At 35.2% G+C, this 26,587-nt stretch overlaps 19 non-coding genes across 19 annotated transcripts; all 19 read right to left on the bottom strand.

Moving 5' to 3' along the window:
- Nucleotides 1-93: 93 nt before the first annotated feature.
- Nucleotides 94-166, bottom strand: TRNAT-CGU (transfer RNA threonine (anticodon CGU)). Its single transcript has one exon. It is a non-coding gene; the product is annotated as a tRNA-Thr (tRNA).
- A 2,104-nt stretch (nt 167-2,270) lies between these two features.
- Nucleotides 2,271-2,343, bottom strand: TRNAT-UGU (transfer RNA threonine (anticodon UGU)). The gene has a single exon. It is a non-coding gene; the product is annotated as a tRNA-Thr (tRNA).
- A 532-nt stretch (nt 2,344-2,875) lies between these two features.
- Nucleotides 2,876-2,948, bottom strand: TRNAT-CGU (transfer RNA threonine (anticodon CGU)). The gene has a single exon. It is a non-coding gene; the product is annotated as a tRNA-Thr (tRNA).
- Nucleotides 2,949-5,117: 2,169 nt separating this feature from the next.
- TRNAT-UGU (transfer RNA threonine (anticodon UGU)) lies at nt 5,118-5,190 on the bottom strand. The gene has a single exon. It is a non-coding gene; the product is annotated as a tRNA-Thr (tRNA).
- A 532-nt stretch (nt 5,191-5,722) lies between these two features.
- TRNAT-CGU (transfer RNA threonine (anticodon CGU)) lies at nt 5,723-5,795 on the bottom strand. Its single transcript has one exon. It is a non-coding gene; the product is annotated as a tRNA-Thr (tRNA).
- Nucleotides 5,796-7,900: 2,105 nt separating this feature from the next.
- TRNAT-UGU (transfer RNA threonine (anticodon UGU)) lies at nt 7,901-7,973 on the bottom strand. Its single transcript has one exon. It is a non-coding gene; the product is annotated as a tRNA-Thr (tRNA).
- Nucleotides 7,974-8,505: 532 nt separating this feature from the next.
- On the bottom strand, nt 8,506-8,578 carry TRNAT-CGU (transfer RNA threonine (anticodon CGU)). The gene has a single exon. It is a non-coding gene; the product is annotated as a tRNA-Thr (tRNA).
- A 2,169-nt stretch (nt 8,579-10,747) lies between these two features.
- On the bottom strand, nt 10,748-10,820 carry TRNAT-UGU (transfer RNA threonine (anticodon UGU)). Its single transcript has one exon. It is a non-coding gene; the product is annotated as a tRNA-Thr (tRNA).
- A 532-nt stretch (nt 10,821-11,352) lies between these two features.
- On the bottom strand, nt 11,353-11,425 carry TRNAT-CGU (transfer RNA threonine (anticodon CGU)). Its single transcript has one exon. It is a non-coding gene; the product is annotated as a tRNA-Thr (tRNA).
- Nucleotides 11,426-13,530: 2,105 nt separating this feature from the next.
- On the bottom strand, nt 13,531-13,603 carry TRNAT-UGU (transfer RNA threonine (anticodon UGU)). The gene has a single exon. It is a non-coding gene; the product is annotated as a tRNA-Thr (tRNA).
- A 532-nt stretch (nt 13,604-14,135) lies between these two features.
- On the bottom strand, nt 14,136-14,208 carry TRNAT-CGU (transfer RNA threonine (anticodon CGU)). Its single transcript has one exon. It is a non-coding gene; the product is annotated as a tRNA-Thr (tRNA).
- A 2,105-nt stretch (nt 14,209-16,313) lies between these two features.
- TRNAT-UGU (transfer RNA threonine (anticodon UGU)) lies at nt 16,314-16,386 on the bottom strand. The gene has a single exon. It is a non-coding gene; the product is annotated as a tRNA-Thr (tRNA).
- Nucleotides 16,387-16,918: 532 nt separating this feature from the next.
- Nucleotides 16,919-16,991, bottom strand: TRNAT-CGU (transfer RNA threonine (anticodon CGU)). Its single transcript has one exon. It is a non-coding gene; the product is annotated as a tRNA-Thr (tRNA).
- A 2,169-nt stretch (nt 16,992-19,160) lies between these two features.
- TRNAT-UGU (transfer RNA threonine (anticodon UGU)) lies at nt 19,161-19,233 on the bottom strand. Its single transcript has one exon. It is a non-coding gene; the product is annotated as a tRNA-Thr (tRNA).
- A 532-nt stretch (nt 19,234-19,765) lies between these two features.
- TRNAT-CGU (transfer RNA threonine (anticodon CGU)) lies at nt 19,766-19,838 on the bottom strand. The gene has a single exon. It is a non-coding gene; the product is annotated as a tRNA-Thr (tRNA).
- Nucleotides 19,839-21,944: 2,106 nt separating this feature from the next.
- On the bottom strand, nt 21,945-22,017 carry TRNAT-UGU (transfer RNA threonine (anticodon UGU)). The gene has a single exon. It is a non-coding gene; the product is annotated as a tRNA-Thr (tRNA).
- Nucleotides 22,018-22,549: 532 nt separating this feature from the next.
- On the bottom strand, nt 22,550-22,622 carry TRNAT-CGU (transfer RNA threonine (anticodon CGU)). The gene has a single exon. It is a non-coding gene; the product is annotated as a tRNA-Thr (tRNA).
- Nucleotides 22,623-24,791: 2,169 nt separating this feature from the next.
- On the bottom strand, nt 24,792-24,864 carry TRNAT-UGU (transfer RNA threonine (anticodon UGU)). Its single transcript has one exon. It is a non-coding gene; the product is annotated as a tRNA-Thr (tRNA).
- Nucleotides 24,865-25,396: 532 nt separating this feature from the next.
- On the bottom strand, nt 25,397-25,469 carry TRNAT-CGU (transfer RNA threonine (anticodon CGU)). The gene has a single exon. It is a non-coding gene; the product is annotated as a tRNA-Thr (tRNA).
- Nucleotides 25,470-26,587: the final 1,118 nt, after the last annotated feature.

The following is a 26,587-nucleotide window of genomic DNA, read 5'->3' as shown; positions in this document are numbered from 1 at the left end:
TGAAAAGGATCAACATCAATATTGAATCGCACCAACTTTGTACCACTGACCAAACAGATAAGCAATTTTCATATGAGAGACAAAGAGTTTTTAAGGCTTCAGTGAGAGTCGAACTCACGACCCCTGGTTTACGAGACCAGTGCTCTAACCTCTGAGCTATGAAGCCATTGAAAAGGAACAATTTCTAAAGCGATGTAGGGATTAGCCTGTTAGAGGTATGCATATGCTCAGTAACTCCTAAGGATCATTTACTATGCTACATGGGAGAAATGCAAAGAAACTGTACAAAGATTTTTCTTTAGGTACCAATTTGACATTGACATGGGAAAAACATCAACTTGAAATGCATATGAAAACTTACAACCCATACAAGCAATGATTGTAAGGTAAGGCATGGTAAAAAATGTAAAGAGAAGCACGATGATTTATTTATATTTTCAATTGTACCAAATTTAAGAATGATTTCATAAACTTTTTTCATGTCAGTATTAATCTATGTGCAAATGGAGTTTTATGGAGCCATTCAAAAAAGATGAGTTTTTCAAGTGGAAACTTTTTACGAAAGCAAATTTTAAAGCAAATCTGCTCTAAAGTCTTTGTCTCCACATAGCATTAGATCTCTGGCCATGATTTTCATTTACATTTTCAATTATGCCAAATTTAAGAATGATGTCTGAATTTTTTTGTGTCTGTATTAGGATATATGCAGATGGAGTTTTATTGAGGCATTCAAAAAAGAAGACTTTTTAAAGCAAAAACACCCTTTCATTGGGGAGCTTTTAAAGGAGGTTTAGCTTTATAAAGTGGTTCCTAAAGCACTTTTTGAGAGTTCTTGAAGTGTTTTTGAAGAGTTTTTTTCTAAAGCTTTTTCTTTGCAGCCTTTTGATTTACAGTATCTACTTTAGAGCAAATTCCATCAGGATCTGCTTCAAAGATTCAATATCCCCTATTATTTTCACCTGGCATTTTTCAAACCCTGAAGTGGAATAAATCACTCAAAATAGCTATGAGTGTGTGTTCACACTAAGTTATATTTTTCCTGCATTTTCAGGGCAGAAACTCTACAAGACTATGTGCACACAGAGGTTTTTAGCTGAGTTTTCAGAGCAGAATCTGGGCAGAAACTCCAAATTTTTGAGGAGCTATGAGATTTGCAGGAGCATTTGTAGAGTTTCCACTCAGTTTCAACTAGGTGGCTATGTGCACATGATGTCTTTTTTCAGGCAGCTTCCGCCATTGGAATCATTTGAAAACACTATCAAACATTGCTCAAAAGAATGAACATAAGCAATTCTATGTAAAACTGACTTGCTCTGTCTATGTTGAGGTTTTTGAATGTCTTTTGACCACTTCAGGTTTCTAAAAACGCCAAGCGGTTAAAAGAAGTCACATGTCCATTCTATTAGCGTTTTCCACCAGGAACATGCTGTGTATTTTACAGTACAAATCAGTGGAAAAGCTCAATACATGCCTGGACTTCAAAAAGACTTTTTTTTGAGTGTTTTGCCATTGATTTTGCTTAAAAGAGCTAACTGTTTCTTATTTTTTCAATGGAGTGAAAAATGCGACCAGAAAAAAAGACAAAAAATGATACAAAAGACGATTCAGGGGAAGAAATGTCCTAAATTTCTTGAAAAGTCTTCTGCGTGAAAAACTCATCAAGTTCTCCTGAGTTTAAAAGCCATCATATGCACATACCAGTTCCTGTTCCAAAAATTCATTAAAAAACTGAGTGTGTGCGCAGTCCAACACTTCAAACAAAACTTGTGTTTTTTGAACTCCTAGTGGTGTTTGGAAAAGTTTTGATCAAAATTTCCTGAAAAAACCTCAGTGTGAATCTTTAGGTTATTTGCAGATGGAATTTTATTAAGGCATTTAAAAACAATGAGTTTTGCAAGCAGAACCCACTTAGGAAAACACCACTTTATTAGGTACTTTTGGGAAGAGTTTTTATGTTCATGATGTGTTTCCTGGGGATTTTTTGCAGAGTTTGCAATGAGATTTTCATTCTTAAAGCCTTTTTTGCAGATTTTTGATTTGAATGTGCCTAGTTTGGAGTAGTTTTCCTCAGGATCCACTTCACAGAAGCAACAAGTATTTTTTTTACTTGCTACCACGTTTTTTTGCAAACCTGAAATGGATGAAAACTCTCCAAGTAATGTAATTATTATGTCTGAACATTTTTTTCTCAGTATAATAAACCTTCAACTAAGCAGGTATTTTTAAAGATAAGCTCAAGAATTAAACTATTCAGTTTCAAAATAACACAAAGGCTCCAGTGAGAATTGAACTCACGACCCCTGGTTTACAAGACCAGTGCTCTAACCACTGAGCTATGAAGCCAGCGAAACTTTGACACATCTTTTGATCTCTATTTCGAACAGTGCAATAGCCATTCAGGTGCATTACCAACACAAGTCCTTTCATTTCTAGTTTGAAATCACACTCTTAACGTAATGTCCCATCACCAACAAACCAACAACTGCTCTTGCAACGCAAAAGCATGACTTGCAAACATTCTAAAGCTTCAGTTCTATAACTGACTACCTGTTTATTGGCAATCTGATGTGCAAAAAAATGAAATCAGATGGATTGGCAAAGAAAAGAATTCTACTGCTTGCTTTAATAAAATATGTAATTCTTTATATTACAAAATCACACATCAAGAATTGATGAAGAAGGGTCATTAGACTCCTAAAGCTCTGATAGAGGTGGCATAAGAAAGGACTTTGACACACGTTACCCGAATGTCATATATGATCAAGGTCTTATCCAGAACTTTTGAAAAGGATCAACATCAATATTGAATCGCACCAACTTTGTACCACTGACCAAACAGATAAGCAATTTTCATATGAGAGACAAAGAGTTTTTAAGGCTTCAGTGAGAGTCGAACTCACGACCCCTGGTTTACGAGACCAGTGCTCTAACCTCTGAGATATGAAGCCATTGAAAAGGAACAATTTCTAAAGCGATGTAGGGATTAGCCTGTTAGAGGTATGCATATGCTCAGTAACTCCTAAGGATCATTTACTATGCTACATGGGAGAAATGCAAAGAAACTGTACAAAGATTTTTCTTTAGGTACCAATTTGACATTGACATGGGAAAAACATCAACTTGAAATGCATATGAAAACTTACAACCCATACAAGCAATGATTGTAAGGTAAGGCATGGTAAAAAATGTAAAGAGAAGCACGATGATTTATTTATATTTTCAATTGTACCAAATTTAAGAATGATTTCATAAACTTTTTTCATGTCAGTATTAATCTATGTGCAAATGGAGTTTTATGGAGCCATTCAAAAAAGATGAGTTTTTCAAGTGGAAACTTTTTACGAAAGCAAATTTTAAAGCAAATCTGCTCTAAAGTCTTTGTCTCCACATAGCATTAGATCTCTGGCCATGATTTTCATTTACATTTTCAATTATGCCAAATTTAAGAATGATGTCTGAATTTTTTTGTGTCTGTATTAGGATATATGCAGATGGAGTTTTATTGAGGCATTCAAAAAAGAAGACTTTTTAAAGCAAAAACACCCTTTCATTGGGGAGCTTTTAAAGGAGGTTTAGCTTTATAAAGTGGTTCCTAAAGCACTTTTTGAGAGTTCTTGAAGTGTTTTTGAAGAGTTTTTTTCTAAAGCTTTTTCTTTGCAGCCTTTTGATTTACAGTATCTACTTTAGAGCAAATTCCATCAGGATCTGCTTCAAAGATGCAATATCCCCTATTATTTTCACCTGGCATTTTTCAAACCCTGAAGTGGAATAAATCACTCAAAATAGCTATGAGTGTGTGTTCACACTAAGTTATATTTTTCCTGCATTTTCAGGGCAGAAACTCTACAAGACTATGTGCACACAGAGGTTTTTAGCTGAGTTTTCAGAGCAGAATCTGGGCAGAAACTCCAAATTTTTGAGGAGCTATGAGATTTGCAGGAGCATTTGTAGAGTTTCCACTCAGTTTCAACTAGGTGGCTATGTGCACATGATGTCTTTTTTCAGGCAGCTTCCGCCATTGGAATCATTTGAAAACACTATCAAACATTGCTCAAAAGAATGAACATAAGCAATTCTATGTAAAACTGACTTGCTCTGTCTATGTTGAGGTTTTTGAATGTCTTTTGACCACTTCAGGTTTCTAAAAACGCCAAGCGGTTAAAAGAAGTCACATGTCCATTCTATTAGCGTTTTCCACCAGGAACATGCTGTGTATTTTACAGTACAAATCAGTGGAAAAGCTCAATACATGCCTGGACTTCAAAAAGACTTTTTTTTTGAGTGTTTTGCCATTGATTTTGCTTAAAAGAGCTAACTGTTTCTTATTTTTTCAATGGAGTGAAAAATGCGACCAGAAAAAAAGACTTCACCGAAACCATGGGAAAACCTTCCGAAAAAAGCCATCTCAAAATTGTCCAGGAAACAACCCAAAAAATGATACAAAAGACGATTCAGGGGAAGAAATGTCCTAAATTTCTTGAAAAGTCTTCTGCGTGAAAAACTCATCAAGTTCTCCTGAGTTTAAAAGCCGTCATATGCACATACCAGTTCCTGTTCCAAAAATTCATTAAAAAACTGAGTGTGTGCGCAGTCCAACACTTCAAACAAAACTTGTGTTTTTTGAACTCCTAGTGGTGTTTGGAAAAGTTTTGATCAAAATTTCCTGAAAAAACCTCAGTGTGAATCTTTAGGTTATTTGCAGATGGAATTTTATTAAGGCATTTAAAAACAATGAGTTTTGCAAGCAGAACCCACTTAGGAAAACACCACTTTATTAGGTACTTTTGGGAAGAGTTTTTATGTTCATGATGTGTTTCCTGGGGATTTTTTGCAGAGTTTGCAATGAGATTTTCATTCTTAAAGCCTTTTTTGCAGATTTTTGATTTGAATGTGCCTAGTTTGGAGTAGTTTTCCTCAGGATCCGCTTCACAGAAGCAACAAGTATTTTTTTTACTTGCTACCACGTTTTTTTGCAAACCTGAAATGGATGAAAACTCTCCAAGTAATGTAATTATTATGTCTGAACATTTTTTTCTCAGTATAATAAACCTTCAACTAAGCAGGTATTTTTAAAGATAAGCTCAAGAATTAAACTATTCAGTTTCAAAATAACACAAAGGCTCCAGTGAGAATTGAACTCACGACCCCTGGTTTACAAGACCAGTGCTCTAACCACTGAGCTATGAAGCCAGCGAAACTTTGACACATCTTTTGATCTCTATTTCGAACAGTGCAATAGCCATTCAGGTGCATTACCAACACAAGTCCTTTCATTTCTAGTTTGAAATCACACTCTTAACGTAATGTCCCATCACCAACAAACCAACAACTGCTCTTGCAACGCAAAAGCATGACTTGCAAACATTCTAAAGCTTCAGTTCTATAACTGACTACCTGTTTATTGGCAATCTGATGTGCAAAAAAATGAAATCAGATGGATTGGCAAAGAAAAGAATTCTACTGCTTGCTTTAATAAAATATGTAATTCTTTATATTACAAAATCACACATCAAGAATTGATGAAGAAGGGTCATTAGACTCCTAAAGCTCTGATAGAGGTGGCATAAGAAAGGACTTTGACACACGTTACCCGAATGTCATATATGATCAAGGTCTTATCCAGAACTTTTGAAAAGGATCAACATCAATATTGAATCGCACCAACTTTGTACCACTGACCAAACAGATAAGCAATTTTCATATGAGAGACAAAGAGTTTTTAAGGCTTCAGTGAGAGTCGAACTCACGACCCCTGGTTTACGAGACCAGTGCTCTAACCTCTGAGCTATGAAGCCATTGAAAAGGAACAATTTCTAAAGCGATGTAGGGATTAGCCTGTTAGAGGTATGCATATGCTCAGTAACTCCTAAGGATCATTTACTATGCTACATGGGAGAAATGCAAAGAAACTGTACAAAGATTTTTCTTTAGGTACCAATTTGACATTGACATGGGAAAAACATCAACTTGAAATGCATATGAAAACTTACAACCCATACAAGCAATGATTGTAAGGTAAGGCATGGTAAAAAATGTAAAGAGAAGCACGATGATTTATTTATATTTTCAATTGTACCAAATTTAAGAATGATTTCATAAACTTTTTTCATGTCAGTATTAATCTATGTGCAAATGGAGTTTTATGGAGCCATTCAAAAAAGATGAGTTTTTCAAGTGGAAACTTTTTACGAAAGCAAATTTTAAAGCAAATCTGCTCTAAAGTCTTTGTCTCCACATAGCATTAGATCTCTGGCCATGATTTTCATTTACATTTTCAATTATGCCAAATTTAAGAATGATGTCTGAATTTTTTTGTGTCTGTATTAGGATATATGCAGATGGAGTTTTATTGAGGCATTCAAAAAAGAAGACTTTTTAAAGCAAAAACACCCTTTCATTGGGGAGCTTTTAAAGGAGGTTTAGCTTTATAAAGTGGTTCCTAAAGCACTTTTTGAGAGTTCTTGAAGTGTTTTTGAAGAGTTTTTTTCTAAAGCTTTTTCTTTGCAGCCTTTTGATTTACAGTATCTACTTTAGAGCAAATTCCATCAGGATCTGCTTCAAAGATTCAATATCCCCTATTATTTTCACCTGGCATTTTTCAAACCCTGAAGTGGAATAAATCACTCAAAATAGCTATGAGTGTGTGTTCACACTAAGTTATATTTTTCCTGCATTTTCAGGGCAGAAACTCTACAAGACTATGTGCACACAGAGGTTTTTAGCTGAGTTTTCAGAGCAGAATCTGGGCAGAAACTCCAAATTTTTGAGGAGCTATGAGATTTGCAGGAGCATTTGTAGAGTTTCCACTCAGTTTCAACTAGGTGGCTATGTGCACATGATGTCTTTTTTCAGGCAGCTTCCGCCATTGGAATCATTTGAAAACACTATCAAACATTGCTCAAAAGAATGAACATAAGCAATTCTATGTAAAACTGACTTGCTCTGTCTATGTTGAGGTTTTTGAATGTCTTTTGACCACTTCAGGTTTCTAAAAACGCCAAGCGGTTAAAAGAAGTCACATGTCCATTCTATTAGCGTTTTCCACCAGGAACATGCTGTGTATTTTACAGTACAAATCAGTGGAAAAGCTCAATACATGCCTGGACTTCAAAAAGACTTTTTTTTTGAGTGTTTTGCCATTGATTTTGCTTAAAAGAGCTAACTGTTTCTTATTTTTTCAATGGAGTGAAAAATGCGACCAGAAAAAAAGACAAAAAATGATACAAAAGACGATTCAGGGGAAGAAATGTCCTAAATTTCTTGAAAAGTCTTCTGCGTGAAAAACTCATCAAGTTCTCCTGAGTTTAAAAGCCATCATATGCACATACCAGTTCCTGTTCCAAAAATTCATTAAAAAACTGAGTGTGTGCGCAGTCCAACACTTCAAACAAAACTTGTGTTTTTTGAACTCCTAGTGGTGTTTGGAAAAGTTTTGATCAAAATTTCCTGAAAAAACCTCAGTGTGAATCTTTAGGTTATTTGCAGATGGAATTTTATTAAGGCATTTAAAAACAATGAGTTTTGCAAGCAGAACCCACTTAGGAAAACACCACTTTATTAGGTACTTTTGGGAAGAGTTTTTATGTTCATGATGTGTTTCCTGGGGATTTTTTGCAGAGTTTGCAATGAGATTTTCATTCTTAAAGCCTTTTTTGCAGATTTTTGATTTGAATGTGCCTAGTTTGGAGTAGTTTTCCTCAGGATCCGCTTCACAGAAGCAACAAGTATTTTTTTTACTTGCTACCACGTTTTTTTGCAAACCTGAAATGGATGAAAACTCTCCAAGTAATGTAATTATTATGTCTGAACATTTTTTTCTCAGTATAATAAACCTTCAACTAAGCAGGTATTTTTAAAGATAAGCTCAAGAATTAAACTATTCAGTTTCAAAATAACACAAAGGCTCCAGTGAGAATTGAACTCACGACCCCTGGTTTACAAGACCAGTGCTCTAACCACTGAGCTATGAAGCCAGCGAAACTTTGACACATCTTTTGATCTCTATTTCGAACAGTGCAATAGCCATTCAGGTGCATTACCAACACAAGTCCTTTCATTTCTAGTTTGAAATCACACTCTTAACGTAATGTCCCATCACCAACAAACCAACAACTGCTCTTGCAACGCAAAAGCATGACTTGCAAACATTCTAAAGCTTCAGTTCTATAACTGACTACCTGTTTATTGGCAATCTGATGTGCAAAAAAATGAAATCAGATGGATTGGCAAAGAAAAGAATTCTACTGCTTGCTTTAATAAAATATGTAATTCTTTATATTACAAAATCACACATCAAGAATTGATGAAGAAGGGTCATTAGACTCCTAAAGCTCTGATAGAGGTGGCATAAGAAAGGACTTTGACACACGTTACCCGAATGTCATATATGATCAAGGTCTTATCCAGAACTTTTGAAAAGGATCAACATCAATATTGAATCGCACCAACTTTGTACCACTGACCAAACAGATAAGCAATTTTCATATGAGAGACAAAGAGTTTTTAAGGCTTCAGTGAGAGTCGAACTCACGACCCCTGGTTTACGAGACCAGTGCTCTAACCTCTGAGATATGAAGCCATTGAAAAGGAACAATTTCTAAAGCGATGTAGGGATTAGCCTGTTAGAGGTATGCATATGCTCAGTAACTCCTAAGGATCATTTACTATGCTACATGGGAGAAATGCAAAGAAACTGTACAAAGATTTTTCTTTAGGTACCAATTTGACATTGACATGGGAAAAACATCAACTTGAAATGCATATGAAAACTTACAACCCATACAAGCAATGATTGTAAGGTAAGGCATGGTAAAAAATGTAAAGAGAAGCACGATGATTTATTTATATTTTCAATTGTACCAAATTTAAGAATGATTTCATAAACTTTTTTCATGTCAGTATTAATCTATGTGCAAATGGAGTTTTATGGAGCCATTCAAAAAAGATGAGTTTTTCAAGTGGAAACTTTTTACGAAAGCAAATTTTAAAGCAAATCTGCTCTAAAGTCTTTGTCTCCACATAGCATTAGATCTCTGGCCATGATTTTCATTTACATTTTCAATTATGCCAAATTTAAGAATGATGTCTGAATTTTTTTGTGTCTGTATTAGGATATATGCAGATGGAGTTTTATTGAGGCATTCAAAAAAGAAGACTTTTTAAAGCAAAAACACCCTTTCATTGGGGAGCTTTTAAAGGAGGTTTAGCTTTATAAAGTGGTTCCTAAAGCACTTTTTGAGAGTTCTTGAAGTGTTTTTGAAGAGTTTTTTTCTAAAGCTTTTTCTTTGCAGCCTTTTGATTTACAGTATCTACTTTAGAGCAAATTCCATCAGGATCTGCTTCAAAGATGCAATATCCCCTATTATTTTCACCTGGCATTTTTCAAACCCTGAAGTGGAATAAATCACTCAAAATAGCTATGAGTGTGTGTTCACACTAAGTTATATTTTTCCTGCATTTTCAGGGCAGAAACTCTACAAGACTATGTGCACACAGAGGTTTTTAGCTGAGTTTTCAGAGCAGAATCTGGGCAGAAACTCCAAATTTTTGAGGAGCTATGAGATTTGCAGGAGCATTTGTAGAGTTTCCACTCAGTTTCAACTAGGTGGCTATGTGCACATGATGTCTTTTTTCAGGCAGCTTCCGCCATTGGAATCATTTGAAAACACTATCAAACATTGCTCAAAAGAATGAACATAAGCAATTCTATGTAAAACTGACTTGCTCTGTCTATGTTGAGGTTTTTGAATGTCTTTTGACCACTTCAGGTTTCTAAAAACGCCAAGCGGTTAAAAGAAGTCACATGTCCATTCTATTAGCGTTTTCCACCAGGAACATGCTGTGTATTTTACAGTACAAATCAGTGGAAAAGCTCAATACATGCCTGGACTTCAAAAAGACTTTTTTTTTGAGTGTTTTGCCATTGATTTTGCTTAAAAGAGCTAACTGTTTCTTATTTTTTCAATGGAGTGAAAAATGCGACCAGAAAAAAAGACTTCACCGAAACCATGGGAAAACCTTCCGAAAAAAGCCATCTCAAAATTGTCCAGGAAACAACCCAAAAAATGATACAAAAGACGATTCAGGGGAAGAAATGTCCTAAATTTCTTGAAAAGTCTTCTGCGTGAAAAACTCATCAAGTTCTCCTGAGTTTAAAAGCCGTCATATGCACATACCAGTTCCTGTTCCAAAAATTCATTAAAAAACTGAGTGTGTGCGCAGTCCAACACTTCAAACAAAACTTGTGTTTTTTGAACTCCTAGTGGTGTTTGGAAAAGTTTTGATCAAAATTTCCTGAAAAAACCTCAGTGTGAATCTTTAGGTTATTTGCAGATGGAATTTTATTAAGGCATTTAAAAACAATGAGTTTTGCAAGCAGAACCCACTTAGGAAAACACCACTTTATTAGGTACTTTTGGGAAGAGTTTTTATGTTCATGATGTGTTTCCTGGGGATTTTTTGCAGAGTTTGCAATGAGATTTTCATTCTTAAAGCCTTTTTTGCAGATTTTTGATTTGAATGTGCCTAGTTTGGAGTAGTTTTCCTCAGGATCCGCTTCACAGAAGCAACAAGTATTTTTTTTACTTGCTACCACGTTTTTTTGCAAACCTGAAATGGATGAAAACTCTCCAAGTAATGTAATTATTATGTCTGAACATTTTTTTCTCAGTATAATAAACCTTCAACTAAGCAGGTATTTTTAAAGATAAGCTCAAGAATTAAACTATTCAGTTTCAAAATAACACAAAGGCTCCAGTGAGAATTGAACTCACGACCCCTGGTTTACAAGACCAGTGCTCTAACCACTGAGCTATGAAGCCAGCGAAACTTTGACACATCTTTTGATCTCTATTTCGAACAGTGCAATAGCCATTCAGGTGCATTACCAACACAAGTCCTTTCATTTCTAGTTTGAAATCACACTCTTAACGTAATGTCCCATCACCAACAAACCAACAACTGCTCTTGCAACGCAAAAGCATGACTTGCAAACATTCTAAAGCTTCAGTTCTATAACTGACTACCTGTTTATTGGCAATCTGATGTGCAAAAAAATGAAATCAGATGGATTGGCAAAGAAAAGAATTCTACTGCTTGCTTTAATAAAATATGTAATTCTTTATATTACAAAATCACACATCAAGAATTGATGAAGAAGGGTCATTAGACTCCTAAAGCTCTGATAGAGGTGGCATAAGAAAGGACTTTGACACACGTTACCCGAATGTCATATATGATCAAGGTCTTATCCAGAACTTTTGAAAAGGATCAACATCAATATTGAATCGCACCAACTTTGTACCACTGACCAAACAGATAAGCAATTTTCATATGAGAGACAAAGAGTTTTTAAGGCTTCAGTGAGAGTCGAACTCACGACCCCTGGTTTACGAGACCAGTGCTCTAACCTCTGAGCTATGAAGCCATTGAAAAGGAACAATTTCTAAAGCGATGTAGGGATTAGCCTGTTAGAGGTATGCATATGCTCAGTAACTCCTAAGGATCATTTACTATGCTACATGGGAGAAATGCAAAGAAACTGTACAAAGATTTTTCTTTAGGTACCAATTTGACATTGACATGGGAAAAACATCAACTTGAAATGCATATGAAAACTTACAACCCATACAAGCAATGATTGTAAGGTAAGGCATGGTAAAAAATGTAAAGAGAAGCACGATGATTTATTTATATTTTCAATTGTACCAAATTTAAGAATGATTTCATAAACTTTTTTCATGTCAGTATTAATCTATGTGCAAATGGAGTTTTATGGAGCCATTCAAAAAAGATGAGTTTTTCAAGTGGAAACTTTTTACGAAAGCAAATTTTAAAGCAAATCTGCTCTAAAGTCTTTGTCTCCACATAGCATTAGATCTCTGGCCATGATTTTCATTTACATTTTCAATTATGCCAAATTTAAGAATGATGTCTGAATTTTTTTGTGTCTGTATTAGGATATATGCAGATGGAGTTTTATTGAGGCATTCAAAAAAGAAGACTTTTTAAAGCAAAAACACCCTTTCATTGGGGAGCTTTTAAAGGAGGTTTAGCTTTATAAAGTGGTTCCTAAAGCACTTTTTGAGAGTTCTTGAAGTGTTTTTGAAGAGTTTTTTTCTAAAGCTTTTTCTTTGCAGCCTTTTGATTTACAGTATCTACTTTAGAGCAAATTCCATCAGGATCTGCTTCAAAGATTCAATATCCCCTATTATTTTCACCTGGCATTTTTCAAACCCTGAAGTGGAATAAATCACTCAAAATAGCTATGAGTGTGTGTTCACACTAAGTTATATTTTTCCTGCATTTTCAGGGCAGAAACTCTACAAGACTATGTGCACACAGAGGTTTTTAGCTGAGTTTTCAGAGCAGAATCTGGGCAGAAACTCCAAATTTTTGAGGAGCTATGAGATTTGCAGGAGCATTTGTAGAGTTTCCACTCAGTTTCAACTAGGTGGCTATGTGCACATGATGTCTTTTTTCAGGCAGCTTCCGCCATTGGAATCATTTGAAAACACTATCAAACATTGCTCAAAAGAATGAACATAAGCAATTCTATGTAAAACTGACTTGCTCTGTCTATGTTGAGGTTTTTGAATGTCTTTTGACCACTTCAGGTTTCTAAAAACGCCAAGCGGTTAAAAGAAGTCACATGTCCATTCTATTAGCGTTTTCCACCAGGAACATGCTGTGTATTTTACAGTACAAATCAGTGGAAAAGCTCAATACATGCCTGGACTTCAAAAAGACTTTTTTTTTGAGTGTTTTGCCATTGATTTTGCTTAAAAGAGCTAACTGTTTCTTATTTTTTCAATGGAGTGAAAAATGCGACCAGAAAAAAAGACAAAAAATGATACAAAAGACGATTCAGGGGAAGAAATGTCCTAAATTTCTTGAAAAGTCTTCTGCGTGAAAAACTCATCAAGTTCTCCTGAGTTTAAAAGCCATCATATGCACATACCAGTTCCTGTTCCAAAAATTCATTAAAAAACTGAGTGTGTGCGCAGTCCAACACTTCAAACAAAACTTGTGTTTTTTGAACTCCTAGTGGTGTTTGGAAAAGTTTTGATCAAAATTTCCTGAAAAAACCTCAGTGTGAATCTTTAGGTTATTTGCAGATGGAATTTTATTAAGGCATTTAAAAACAATGAGTTTTGCAAGCAGAACCCACTTAGGAAAACACCACTTTATTAGGTACTTTTGGGAAGAGTTTTTATGTTCATGATGTGTTTCCTGGGGATTTTTTGCAGAGTTTGCAATGAGATTTTCATTCTTAAAGCCTTTTTTGCAGATTTTTGATTTGAATGTGCCTAGTTTGGAGTAGTTTTCCTCAGGATCCGCTTCACAGAAGCAACAAGTATTTTTTTTACTTGCTACCACGTTTTTTTGCAAACCTGAAATGGATGAAAACTCTCCAAGTAATGTAATTATTATGTCTGAACATTTTTTTCTCAGTATAATAAACCTTCAACTAAGCAGGTATTTTTAAAGATAAGCTCAAGAATTAAACTATTCAGTTTCAAAATAACACAAAGGCTCCAGTGAGAATTGAACTCACGACCCCTGGTTTACAAGACCAGTGCTCTAACCACTGAGCTATGAAGCCAGCGAAACTTTGACACATCTTTTGATCTCTATTTCGAACAGTGCAATAGCCATTCAGGTGCATTACCAACACAAGTCCTTTCATTTCTAGTTTGAAATCACACTCTTAACGTAATGTCCCATCACCAACAAACCAACAACTGCTCTTGCAACGCAAAAGCATGACTTGCAAACATTCTAAAGCTTCAGTTCTATAACTGACTACCTGTTTATTGGCAATCTGATGTGCAAAAAAATGAAATCAGATGGATTGGCAAAGAAAAGAATTCTACTGCTTGCTTTAATAAAATATGTAATTCTTTATATTACAAAATCACACATCAAGAATTGATGAAGAAGGGTCATTAGACTCCTAAAGCTCTGATAGAGGTGGCATAAGAAAGGACTTTGACACACGTTACCCGAATGTCATATATGATCAAGGTCTTATCCAGAACTTTTGAAAAGGATCAACATCAATATTGAATCGCACCAACTTTGTACCACTGACCAAACAGATAAGCAATTTTCATATGAGAGACAAAGAGTTTTTAAGGCTTCAGTGAGAGTCGAACTCACGACCCCTGGTTTACGAGACCAGTGCTCTAACCTCTGAGCTATGAAGCCATTGAAAAGGAAGAATTTCTAAAGCGATGTAGGGATTAGCCTGTTAGAGGTATGCATATGCTCAGTAACTCCTAAGGATCATTTACTATGCTACATGGGAGAAATGCAAAGAAACTGTACAAAGATTTTTCTTTAGGTACCAATTTGACATTGACATGGGAAAAACATCAACTTGAAATGCATATGAAAACTTACAACCCATACAAGCAATGATTGTAAGGTAAGGCATGGTAAAAAATGTAAAGAGAAGCACGATGATTTATTTATATTTTCAATTGTACCAAATTTAAGAATGATTTCATAAACTTTTTTCATGTCAGTATTAATCTATGTGCAAATGGAGTTTTATGGAGCCATTCAAAAAAGATGAGTTTTTCAAGTGGAAACTTTTTACGAAAGCAAATTTTAAAGCAAATCTGCTCTAAAGTCTTTGTCTCCACATAGCATTAGATCTCTGGCCATGATTTTCATTTACATTTTCAATTATGCCAAATTTAAGAATGATGTCTGAATTTTTTTGTGTCTGTATTAGGATATATGCAGATGGAGTTTTATTGAGGCATTCAAAAAAGAAGACTTTTTAAAGCAAAAACACCCTTTCATTGGGGAGCTTTTAAAGGAGGTTTAGCTTTATAAAGTGGTTCCTAAAGCACTTTTTGAGAGTTCTTGAAGTGTTTTTGAAGAGTTTTTTTCTAAAGCTTTTTCTTTGCAGCCTTTTGATTTACAGTATCTACTTTAGAGCAAATTCCATCAGGATCTGCTTCAAAGATGCAATATCCCCTATTATTTTCACCTGGCATTTTTCAAACCCTGAAGTGGAATAAATCACTCAAAATAGCTATGAGTGTGTGTTCACACTAAGTTATATTTTTCCTGCATTTTCAGGGCAGAAACTCTACAAGACTATGTGCACACAGAGGTTTTTAGCTGAGTTTTCAGAGCAGAATCTGGGCAGAAACTCCAAATTTTTGAGGAGCTATGAGATTTGCAGGAGCATTTGTAGAGTTTCCACTCAGTTTCAACTAGGTGGCTATGTGCACATGATGTCTTTTTTCAGGCAGCTTCCGCCATTGGAATCATTTGAAAACACTATCAAACATTGCTCAAAAGAATGAACATAAGCAATTCTATGTAAAACTGACTTGCTCTGTCTATGTTGAGGTTTTTGAATGTCTTTTGACCACTTCAGGTTTCTAAAAACGCCAAGCGGTTAAAAGAAGTCACATGTCCATTCTATTAGCGTTTTCCACCAGGAACATGCTGTGTATTTTACAGTACAAATCAGTGGAAAAGCTCAATACATGCCTGGACTTCAAAAAGACTTTTTTTTTGAGTGTTTTGCCATTGATTTTGCTTAAAAGAGCTAACTGTTTCTTATTTTTTCAATGGAGTGAAAAATGCGACCAGAAAAAAAGACAAAAAATGATACAAAAGACGATTCAGGGGAAGAAATGTCCTAAATTTCTTGAAAAGTCTTCTGCGTGAAAAACTCATCAAGTTCTCCTGAGTTTAAAAGCCATCATATGCACATACCAGTTCCTGTTCCAAAAATTCATTAAAAAACTGAGTGTGTGCGCAGTCCAACACTTCAAACAAAACTTGTGTTTTTTGAACTCCTAGTGGTGTTTGGAAAAGTTTTGATCAAAATTTCCTGAAAAAACCTCAGTGTGAATCTTTAGGTTATTTGCAGATGGAATTTTATTAAGGCATTTAAAAACAATGAGTTTTGCAAGCAGAACCCACTTAGGAAAACACCACTTTATTAGGTACTTTTGGGAAGAGTTTTTATGTTCATGATGTGTTTCCTGGGGATTTTTTGCAGAGTTTGCAATGAGATTTTCATTCTTAAAGCCTTTTTTGCAGATTTTTGATTTGAATGTGCCTAGTTTGGAGTAGTTTTCCTCAGGATCCGCTTCACAGAAGCAACAAGTATTTTTTTTACTTGCTACCACGTTTTTTTGCAAACCTGAAATGGATGAAAACTCTCCAAGTAATGTAATTATTATGTCTGAACATTTTTTTCTCAGTATAATAAACCTTCAACTAAGCAGGTATTTTTAAAGATAAGCTCAAGAATTAAACTATTCAGTTTCAAAATAACACAAAGGCTCCAGTGAGAATTGAACTCACGACCCCTGGTTTACAAGACCAGTGCTCTAACCACTGAGCTATGAAGCCAGCGAAACTTTGACACATCTTTTGATCTCTATTTCGAACAGTGCAATAGCCATTCAGGTGCATTACCAACACAAGTCCTTTCATTTCTAGTTTGAAATCACACTCTTAACGTAATGTCCCATCACCAACAAACCAACAACTGCTCTTGCAACGCAAAAGCATGACTTGCAAACATTCTAAAGCTTCAGTTCTATAACTGACTACCTGTTTATTGGCAATCTGATGTGCAAAAAAATGAAATCAGATGGATTGGCAAAGAAAAGAATTCTACTGCTTGCTTTAATAAAATATGTAATTCTTTATATTACAAAATCACACATCAAGAATTGATGAAGAAGGGTCATTAGACTCCTAAAGCTCTGATAGAGGTGGCATAAGAAAGGACTTTGACACACGTTACCCGAATGTCATATATGATCAAGGTCTTATCCAGAACTTTTGAAAAGGATCAACATCAATATTGAATCGCACCAACTTTGTACCACTGACCAAACAGATAAGCAATTTTCATATGAGAGACAAAGAGTTTTTAAGGCTTCAGTGAGAGTCAAACTCACGACCCCTGGTTTACGAGACCAGTGCTCTAACCTCTGAGCTATGAAGCCATTGAAAAGGAACAATTTCTAAAGCGATGTAGGGATTAGCCTGTTAGAGGTATGCATATGCTCAGTAATTCCTAAGGATCATTTACTATGCTACATGGGAGAAATGCAAAGAAACTGTACAAAGATTTTTCTTTAGGTACCAATTTGACATTGACATGGGAAAAACATCAACTTGAAATGCATATGAAAACTTACAACCCATACAAGCAATGATTGTAAGGTAAGGCATGGTAAAAAATGTAAAGAGAAGCACGATGATTTATTTATATTTTCAATTGTACCAAATTTAAGAATGATTTCATAAACTTTTTTCATGTCAGTATTAATCTATGTGCAAATGGAGTTTTATGGAGCCATTCAAAAAAGATGAGTTTTTCAAGTGGAAACTTTTTACGAAAGCAAATTTTAAAGCAAATCTGCTCTAAAGTCTTTGTCTCCACATAGCATTAGATCTCTGGCCATGATTTTCATTTACATTTTCAATTATGCCAAATTTAAGAATGATGTCTGAATTTTTTTGTGTCTGTATTAGGATATATGCAGATGGAGTTTTATTGAGGCATTCAAAAAAGAAGACTTTTTAAAGCAAAAACACCCTTTCATTGGGGAGCTTTTAAAGGAGGTTTAGCTTTATAAAGTGGTTCCTAAAGCACTTTTTGAGAGTTCTTGAAGTGTTTTTGAAGAGTTTTTTTCTAAAGCTTTTTCTTTGCAGCCTTTTGATTTACAGTATCTACTTTAGAGCAAATTCCATCAGGATCTGCTTCAAAGATGCAATATCCCCTATTATTTTCACCTGGCATTTTTCAAACCCTGAAGTGGAATAAATCACTCAAAATAGCTATGAGTGTGTGTTCACACTAAGTTATATTTTTCCTGCATTTTCAGGGCAGAAACTCTACAAGACTATGTGCACACAGAGGTTTTTAGCTGAGTTTTCAGAGCAGAATCTGGGCAGAAACTCCAAATTTTTGAGGAGCTATGAGATTTGCAGGAACATTTGTAGAGTTTCCACTCAGTTTCAACTAGGTGGCTATGTGCACATGATGTCTTTTTTCAGGCAGCTTCCGCCATTGGAATCATTTGAAAACACTATCAAACATTGCTCAAAAGAATGAACATAAGCAATTCTATGTAAAACTGACTTGCTCTGTCTATGTTGAGGTTTTTGAATGTCTTTTGACCACTTCAGGTTTCTAAAAACGCCAAGCGGTTAAAAGAAGTCACATGTCCATTCTATTAGCGTTTTCCACCAGGAACATGCTGTGTATTTTACAGTACAAATCAGTGGAAAAGCTCAATACATGCCTGGACTTCAAAAAGACTTTTTTTTTGAGTGTTTTGCCATTGATTTTGCTTAAAAGAGCTAACTGTTTCTTATTTTTTCAATGGAGTGAAAAATGCGACCAGAAAAAAAGACTTCACCGAAACCATGGGAAAACCTTCCGAAAAAAGCCATCTCAAAATTGTCCAGGAAACAACCCAAAAAATGATACAAAAGACGATTCAGGGGAAGAAATGTCCTAAATTTCTTGAAAAGTCTTCTGCGTGAAAAACTCATCAAGTTCTCCTGAGTTTAAAAGCCGTCATATGCACATACCAGTTCCTGTTCCAAAAATTCATTAAAAAACTGAGTGTGTGCGCAGTCCAACACTTCAAACAAAACTTGTGTTTTTTGAACTCCTAGTGGTGTTTGGAAAAGTTTTGATCAAAATTTCCTGAAAAAACCTCAGTGTGAATCTTTAGGTTATTTGCAGATGGAATTTTATTAAGGCATTTAAAAACAATGAGTTTTGCAAGCAGAACCCACTTAGGAAAACACCACTTTATTAGGTACTTTTGGGAAGAGTTTTTATGTTCATGATGTGTTTCCTGGGGATTTTTTGCAGAGTTTGCAATGAGATTTTCATTCTTAAAGCCTTTTTTGCAGATTTTTGATTTGAATGTGCCTAGTTTGGAGTAGTTTTCCTCAGGATCCGCTTCACAGAAGCAACAAGTATTTTTTTTACTTGCTACCACGTTTTTTTGCAAACCTGAAATGGATGAAAACTCTCCAAGTAATGTAATTATTATGTCTGAACATTTTTTTCTCAGTATAATAAACCTTCAACTAAGCAGGTATTTTTAAAGATAAGCTCAAGAATTAAACTATTCAGTTTCAAAATAACACAAAGGCTCCAGTGAGAATTGAACTCACGACCCCTGGTTTACAAGACCAGTGCTCTAACCACTGAGCTATGAAGCCAGCGAAACTTTGACACATCTTTTGATCTCTATTTCGAACAGTGCAATAGCCATTCAGGTGCATTACCAACACAAGTCCTTTCATTTCTAGTTTGAAATCACACTCTTAACGTAATGTCCCATCACCAACAAACCAACAACTGCTCTTGCAACGCAAAAGCATGACTTGCAAACATTCTAAAGCTTCAGTTCTATAACTGACTACCTGTTTATTGGCAATCTGATGTGCAAAAAAATGAAATCAGATGGATTGGCAAAGAAAAGAATTCTACTGCTTGCTTTAATAAAATATGTAATTCTTTATATTACAAAATCACACATCAAGAATTGATGAAGAAGGGTCATTAGACTCCTAAAGCTCTGATAGAGGTGGCATAAGAAAGGACTTTGACACACGTTACCCGAATGTCATATATGATCAAGGTCTTATCCAGAACTTTTGAAAAGGATCAACATCAATATTGAATCGCACCAACTTTGTACCACTGACCAAACAGATAAGCAATTTTCATATGAGAGACAAAGAGTTTTTAAGGCTTCAGTGAGAGTCGAACTCACGACCCCTGGTTTACGAGACCAGTGCTCTAACCTCTGAGCTATGAAGCCATTGAAAAGGAACAATTTCTAAAGCGATGTAGGGATTAGCCTGATAGAGGTATGCATATGCTCAGTAACTCCTAAGGATCATTTACTATGCTACATGGGAGAAATGCAAAGAAACTGTACAAAGATTTTTCTTTAGGTACCAATTTGACATTGACATGGGAAAAACATCAACTTGAAATGCATATGAAAACTTACAACCCATACAAGCAATGATTGTAAGGTAAGGCATGGTAAAAAATGTAAAGAGAAGCACGATGATTTATTTATATTTTCAATTGTACCAAATTTAAGAATGATTTCATAAACTTTTTTCATGTCAGTATTAATCTATGTGCAAATGGAGTTTTATGGAGCCATTCAAAAAAGATGAGTTTTTCAAGTGGAAACTTTTTACGAAAGCAAATTTTAAAGCAAATCTGCTCTAAAGTCTTTGTCTCCACATAGCATTAGATCTCTGGCCATGATTTTCATTTACATTTTCAATTATGCCAAATTTAAGAATGATGTCTGAATTTTTTTGTGTCTGTATTAGGATATATGCAGATGGAGTTTTATTGAGGCATTCAAAAAAGAAGACTTTTTAAAGCAAAAACACCCTTTCATTGGGGAGCTTTTAAAGGAGGTTTAGCTTTATAAAGTGGTTCCTAAAGCACTTTTTGAGAGTTCTTGAAGTGTTTTTGAAGAGTTTTTTTCTAAAGCTTTTTCTTTGCAGCCTTTTGATTTACAGTATCTACTTTAGAGCAAATTCCATCAGGATCTGCTTCAAAGATGCAATATCCCCTATTATTTTCACCTGGCATTTTTCAAACCCTGAAGTGGAATAAATCACTCAAAATAGCTATGAGTGTGTGTTCACACTAAGTTATATTTTTCCTGCATTTTCAGGGCAGAAACTCTACAAGACTATGTGCACACAGAGGTTTTTAGCTGAGTTTTCAGAGCAGAATCTGGGCAGAAACTCCAAATTTTTGAGGAGCTATGAGATTTGCAGGAGCATTTGTAGAGTTTCCACTCAGTTTCAACTAGGTGGCTATGTGCACATGATGTCTATTTTCAGGCAGCTTCCGCCATTGGAATCATTTGAAAACACTATCAAACATTGCTCAAAAGAATGAACATAAGCAATTCTATGTAAAACTGACTTGCTCTGTCTATGTTGAGGTTTTTGAATGTCTTTTGACCACTTCAGGTTTCTAAAAACGCCAAGCGGTTAAAAGAAGTCACATGTCCATTCTATTAGCGTTTTCCACCAGGAACATGCTGTGTATTTTACAGTACAAATCAGTGGAAAAGCTCAATACATGCCTGGACTTCAAAAAGACTTTTTTTTTTAGTGTTTTGCCATTGATTTTGCTTAAAAGAGCTAACTGTTTCTTATTTTTTCAATGGAGTGAAAAATGCGACCAGAAAAAAAGACAAAAAAATGATACAAAAGACGATTCAGGGGAAGAAATGTCCTAAATTTCTTGAAAAGTCTTCTGCGTGAAAAACTCATCAAGTTCTCCTGAGTTTAAAAGCCATCATATGCACATACCAGTTCCTGTTCCAAAAATTCATTAAAAAACTGAGTGTGTGCGCAGTCCAACACTTCAAACAAAACTTGTGTTTTTTGAACTCCTAGTGGTGTTTGGAAAAGTTTTGATCAAAATTTCCTGAAAAAACCTCAGTGTGAATCTTTAGGTTATTTGCAGATGGAATTTTATTAAGGCATTTAAAAACAATGAGTTTTGCAAGCAGAACCCACTTAGGAAAACACCACTTTATTAGGTACTTTTGGGAAGAGTTTTTATGTTCATGATGTGTTTCCTGGGGATTTTTTGCAGAGTTTGCAATGAGATTTTCATTCTTAAAGCCTTTTTTGCAGATTTTTGATTTGAATGTGCCTAGTTTGGAGTAGTTTTCCTCAGGATCCGCTTCACAGAAGCAACAAGTATTTTTTTTACTTGCTACCACGTTTTTTTGCAAACCTGAAATGGATGAAAACTCTCCAAGTAATGTAATTATTATGTCTGAACATTTTTTTCTCAGTATAATAAACCTTCAACTAAGCAGGTATTTTTAAAGATAAGCTCAAGAATTAAACTATTCAGTTTCAAAATAACACAAAGGCTCCAGTGAGAATTGAACTCACGACCCCTGGTTTACAAGACCAGTGCTCTAACCACTGAGCTATGAAGCCAGCAAAACTTTGACACATCTTTTGATCTCTATTTCGAACAGTGCAATAGCCATTCAGGTGCATTACCAACACAAGTCCTTTCATTTCTAGTTTGAAATCACACTCTTAACGTAATGTCCCATCACCAACAAACCAACAACTGCTCTTGCAACGCAAAAGCATGACTTGCAAACATTCTAAAGCTTCAGTTCTATAACTGACTACCTGTTTATTGGCAATCTGATGTGCAAAAAAATGAAATCAGATGGATTGGCAAAGAAAAGAATTCTACTGCTTGCTGTAATAAAATATGTAATTCTTTATATTACAAAATCACACATCAAGAATTGATGAAGAAGGGTCATTAGACTCCTAAAGCTCTGATAGAGGTGGCATAAGAAAGGACTTTGACACACGTTACCCGAATGTCATATATGATCAAGGTCTTATCCAGAACTTTTGAAAAGGATCAACATCAATATTGAATCGCACCAACTTTGTACCACTGACCAAACAGATAAGCAATTTTCATATGAGAGACAAAGAGTTTTTAAGGCTTCAGTGAGAGTCAAACTCACGACCCCTGGTTTACGAGACCAGTGCTCTAACCTCTGAGCTATGAAGCCATTGAAAAGGAACAATTTCTAAAGCGATGTAGGGATTAGCCTGTTAGAGGTATGCATATGCTCAGTAACTCCTAAGGATCATTTACTATGCTACATGGGAGAAATGCAAAGAAACTGTACAAAGATTTTTCTTTAGGTACCAATTTGACATTGACATGGGAAAAACATCAACTTGAAATGCATATGAAAACTTACAACCCATACAAGCAATGATTGTAAGGTAAGGCATGGTAAAAAATGTAAAGAGAAGCACGATGATTTATTTATATTTTCAATTGTACCAAATTTAAGAATGATTTCATAAACTTTTTTCATGTCAGTATTAATCTATGTGCAAATGGAGTTTTATGGAGCCATTCAAAAAAGATGAGTTTTTCAAGTGGAAACTTTTTACGAAAGCAAATTTTAAAGCAAATCTGCTCTAAAGTCTTTGTCTCCACATAGCATTAGATCTCTGGCCATGATTTTCATTTACATTTTCAATTATGCCAAATTTAAGAATGATGTCTGAATTTTTTTGTGTCTGTATTAGGATATATGCAGATGGAGTTTTATTGAGGCATTCAAAAAAGAAGACTTTTTAAAGCAAAAACACCCTTTCATTGGGGAGCTTTTAAAGGAGGTTTAGCTTTATAAAGTGGTTCCTAAAGCACTTTTTGAGAGTTCTTGAAGTGTTTTTGAAGAGTTTTTTTCTAAAGCTTTTTCTTTGCAGCCTTTTGATTTACAGTATCTACTTTAGAGCAAATTCCATCAGGATCTGCTTCAAAGATGCAATATCCCCTATTATTTTCACCTGGCATTTTTCAAACCCTGAAGTGGAATAAATCACTCAAAATAGCTATGAGTGTGTGTTCACACTAAGTTATATTTTTTCTGCATTTTCAGGGCAGAAACTCTACAAGACTATGTGCACACAGAGGTTTTTAGCTGAGTTTTCAGAGCAGAATCTGGGCAGAAACTCCAAATTTTTGAGGAGCTATGAGATTTGCAGGAGCATTTGTAGAGTTTCCACTCAGTTTCAACTAGGTGGCTATGTGCACATGATGTCTTTTTTCAGGCAGCTTCCGCCATTGGAATCATTTGAAAACACTATCAAACATTGCTCAAAAGAATGAACATAAGCAATTCTATGTAAAACTGACTTGCTCTGTCTATGTTGAGGTTTTTGAATGTCTTTTGACCACTTCAGGTTTCTAAAAACGCCAAGCGGTTAAAAGAAGTCACATGTCCATTCTATTAGCGTTTTCCACCAGGAACATGCTGTGTATTTTACAGTACAAATCAGTGGAAAAGCTCAATACATGCCTGGACTTCAAAAAGACTTTTTTTTTGAGTGTTTTGCCATTGATTTTGCTTAAAAGAGCTAACTGTTTCTTATTTTTTCAATGGAGTGAAAAATGCGACCAGAAAAAAAGACTTCACCGAAACCATGGGAAAACCTTCCGAAAAAAGCCATCTCAAAATTGTCCAGGAAACAACCCAAAAAATGATACAAAAGACGATTCAGGGGAAGAAATGTCCTAAATTTCTTGAAAAGTCTTCTGCGTGAAAAACTCATCAAGTTCTCCTGAGTTTAAAAGCCGTCATATGCACATACCAGTTCCTGTTCCAAAAATTCATTAAAAAACTGAGTGTGTGCGCAGTCCAACACTTCAAACAAAACTTGTGTTTTTTGAACTCCTAGTGGTGTTTGGAAAAGTTTTGATCAAAATTTCCTGAAAAAACCTCAGTGTGAATCTTTAGGTTATTTGCAGATGGAATTTTATTAAGGCATTTAAAAACAATGAGTTTTGCAAGCAGAACCCACTTAGGAAAACACCACTTTATTAGGTACTTTTGGGAAGAGTTTTTATGTTCATGATGTGTTTCCTGGGGATTTTTTGCAGAGTTTGCAATGAGATTTTCATTCTTAAAGCCTTTTTTGCAGATTTTTGATTTGAATGTGCCTAGTTTGGAGTAGTTTTCCTCAGGATCCGCTTCACAGAAGCAACAAGTATTTTTTTTACTTGCTACCACGTTTTTTTGCAAACCTGAAATGGATGAAAACTCTCCAAGTAATGTAATTATTATGTCTGAACATTTTTTTCTCAGTATAATAAACCTTCAACTAAGCAGGTATTTTTAAAGATAAGCTCAAGAATTAAACTATTCAGTTTCAAAATAACACAAAGGCTCCAGTGAGAATTGAACTCACGACCCCTGGTTTACAAGACCAGTGCTCTAACCACTGAGCTATGAAGCCAGCGAAACTTTGACACATCTTTTGATCTCTATTTCGAACAGTGCAATAGCCATTCAGGTGCATTACCAACACAAGTCCTTTCATTTCTAGTTTGAAATCACACTCTTAACGTAATGTCCCATCACCAACAAACCAACAACTGCTCTTGCAACGCAAAAGCATGACTTGCAAACATTCTAAAGCTTCAGTTCTATAACTGACTACCTGTTTATTGGCAATCTGATGTGCAAAAAAATGAAATCAGATGGATTGGCAAAGAAAAGAATTCTACTGCTTGCTTTAATAAAATATGTAATTCTTTATATTACAAAATCACACATCAAGAATTGATGAAGAAGGGTCATTAGACTCCTAAAGCTCTGATAGAGGTGGCATAAGAAAGGACTTTGACACACGTTACCCGAATGTCATATATGATCAAGGTCTTATCCAGAACTTTTGAAAAGGATCAACATCAATATTGAATCGCACCAACTTTGTACCACTGACCAAACAGATAAGCAATTTTCATATGAGAGACAAAGAGTTTTTAAGGCTTCAGTGAGAGTCGAACTCACGACCCCTGGTTTACGAGACCAGTGCTCTAACCTCTGAGCTATGAAGCCATTGAAAAGGAACAATTTCTAAAGCGATGTAGGGATTAGCCTGTTAGAGGTATGCATATGCTCAGTAACTCCTAAGGATCATTTACTATGCTACATGGGAGAAATGCAAAGAAACTGTACAAAGATTTTTCTTTAGGTACCAATTTGACATTGACATGGGAAAAACATCAACTTGAAATGCATATGAAAACTTACAACCCATACAAGCAATGATTGTAAGGTAAGGCATGGTAAAAAATGTAAAGAGAAGCACGATGATTTATTTATATTTTCAATTGTACCAAATTTAAGAATGATTTCATAAACTTTTTTCATGTCAGTATTAATCTATGTGCAAATGGAGTTTTATGGAGCCATTCAAAAAAGATGAGTTTTTCAAGTGGAAACTTTTTACGAAAGCAAATTTTAAAGCAAATCTGCTCTAAAGTCTTTGTCTCCACATAGCATTAGATCTCTGGCCATGATTTTCATTTACATTTTCAATTATGCCAAATTTAAGAATGATGTCTGAATTTTTTTGTGTCTGTATTAGGATATATGCAGATGGAGTTTTATTGAGGCATTCAAAAAAGAAGACTTTTTAAAGCAAAAACACCCTTTCATTGGGGAGCTTTTAAAGGAGGTTTAGCTTTATAAAGTGGTTCCTAAAGCACTTTTTGAGAGTTCTTGAAGTGTTTTTGAAGAGTTTTTTTCTAAAGCTTTTTCTTTGCAGCCTTTTGATTTACAGTATCTACTTTAGAGCAAATTCCATCAGGATCTGCTTCAAAGATGCAATATCCCCTATTATTTTCACCTGGCATTTTTCAAACCCTGAAGTGGAATAAATCACTCAAAATAGCTATGAGTGTGTGTTCACACTAAGTTATATTTTTCCTGCATTTTCAGGGCAGAAACTCTACAAGACTATGTGCACACAGAGGTTTTTAGCTGAGTTTTCAGAGCAGAATCTGGGCAGAAACTCCAAATTTTTGAGGAGCTATGAGATTTGCAGGAACATTTGTAGAGTTTCCACTCAGTTTCAACTAGGTGGCTATGTGCACATGATGTCTTTTTTCAGGCAGCTTCCGCCATTGGAATCATTTGAAAACACTATCAAACATTGCTCAAAAGAATGAACA

The sequence above is a fragment of the Ranitomeya variabilis genome, chromosome 1 (assembly GCF_051348905.1).
Source record: "Ranitomeya variabilis isolate aRanVar5 chromosome 1, aRanVar5.hap1, whole genome shotgun sequence".
NCBI lineage: Eukaryota > Metazoa > Chordata > Amphibia > Anura > Dendrobatidae > Ranitomeya > Ranitomeya variabilis.
This window is presented reverse-complemented; position numbering and strand designations above follow the sequence as displayed.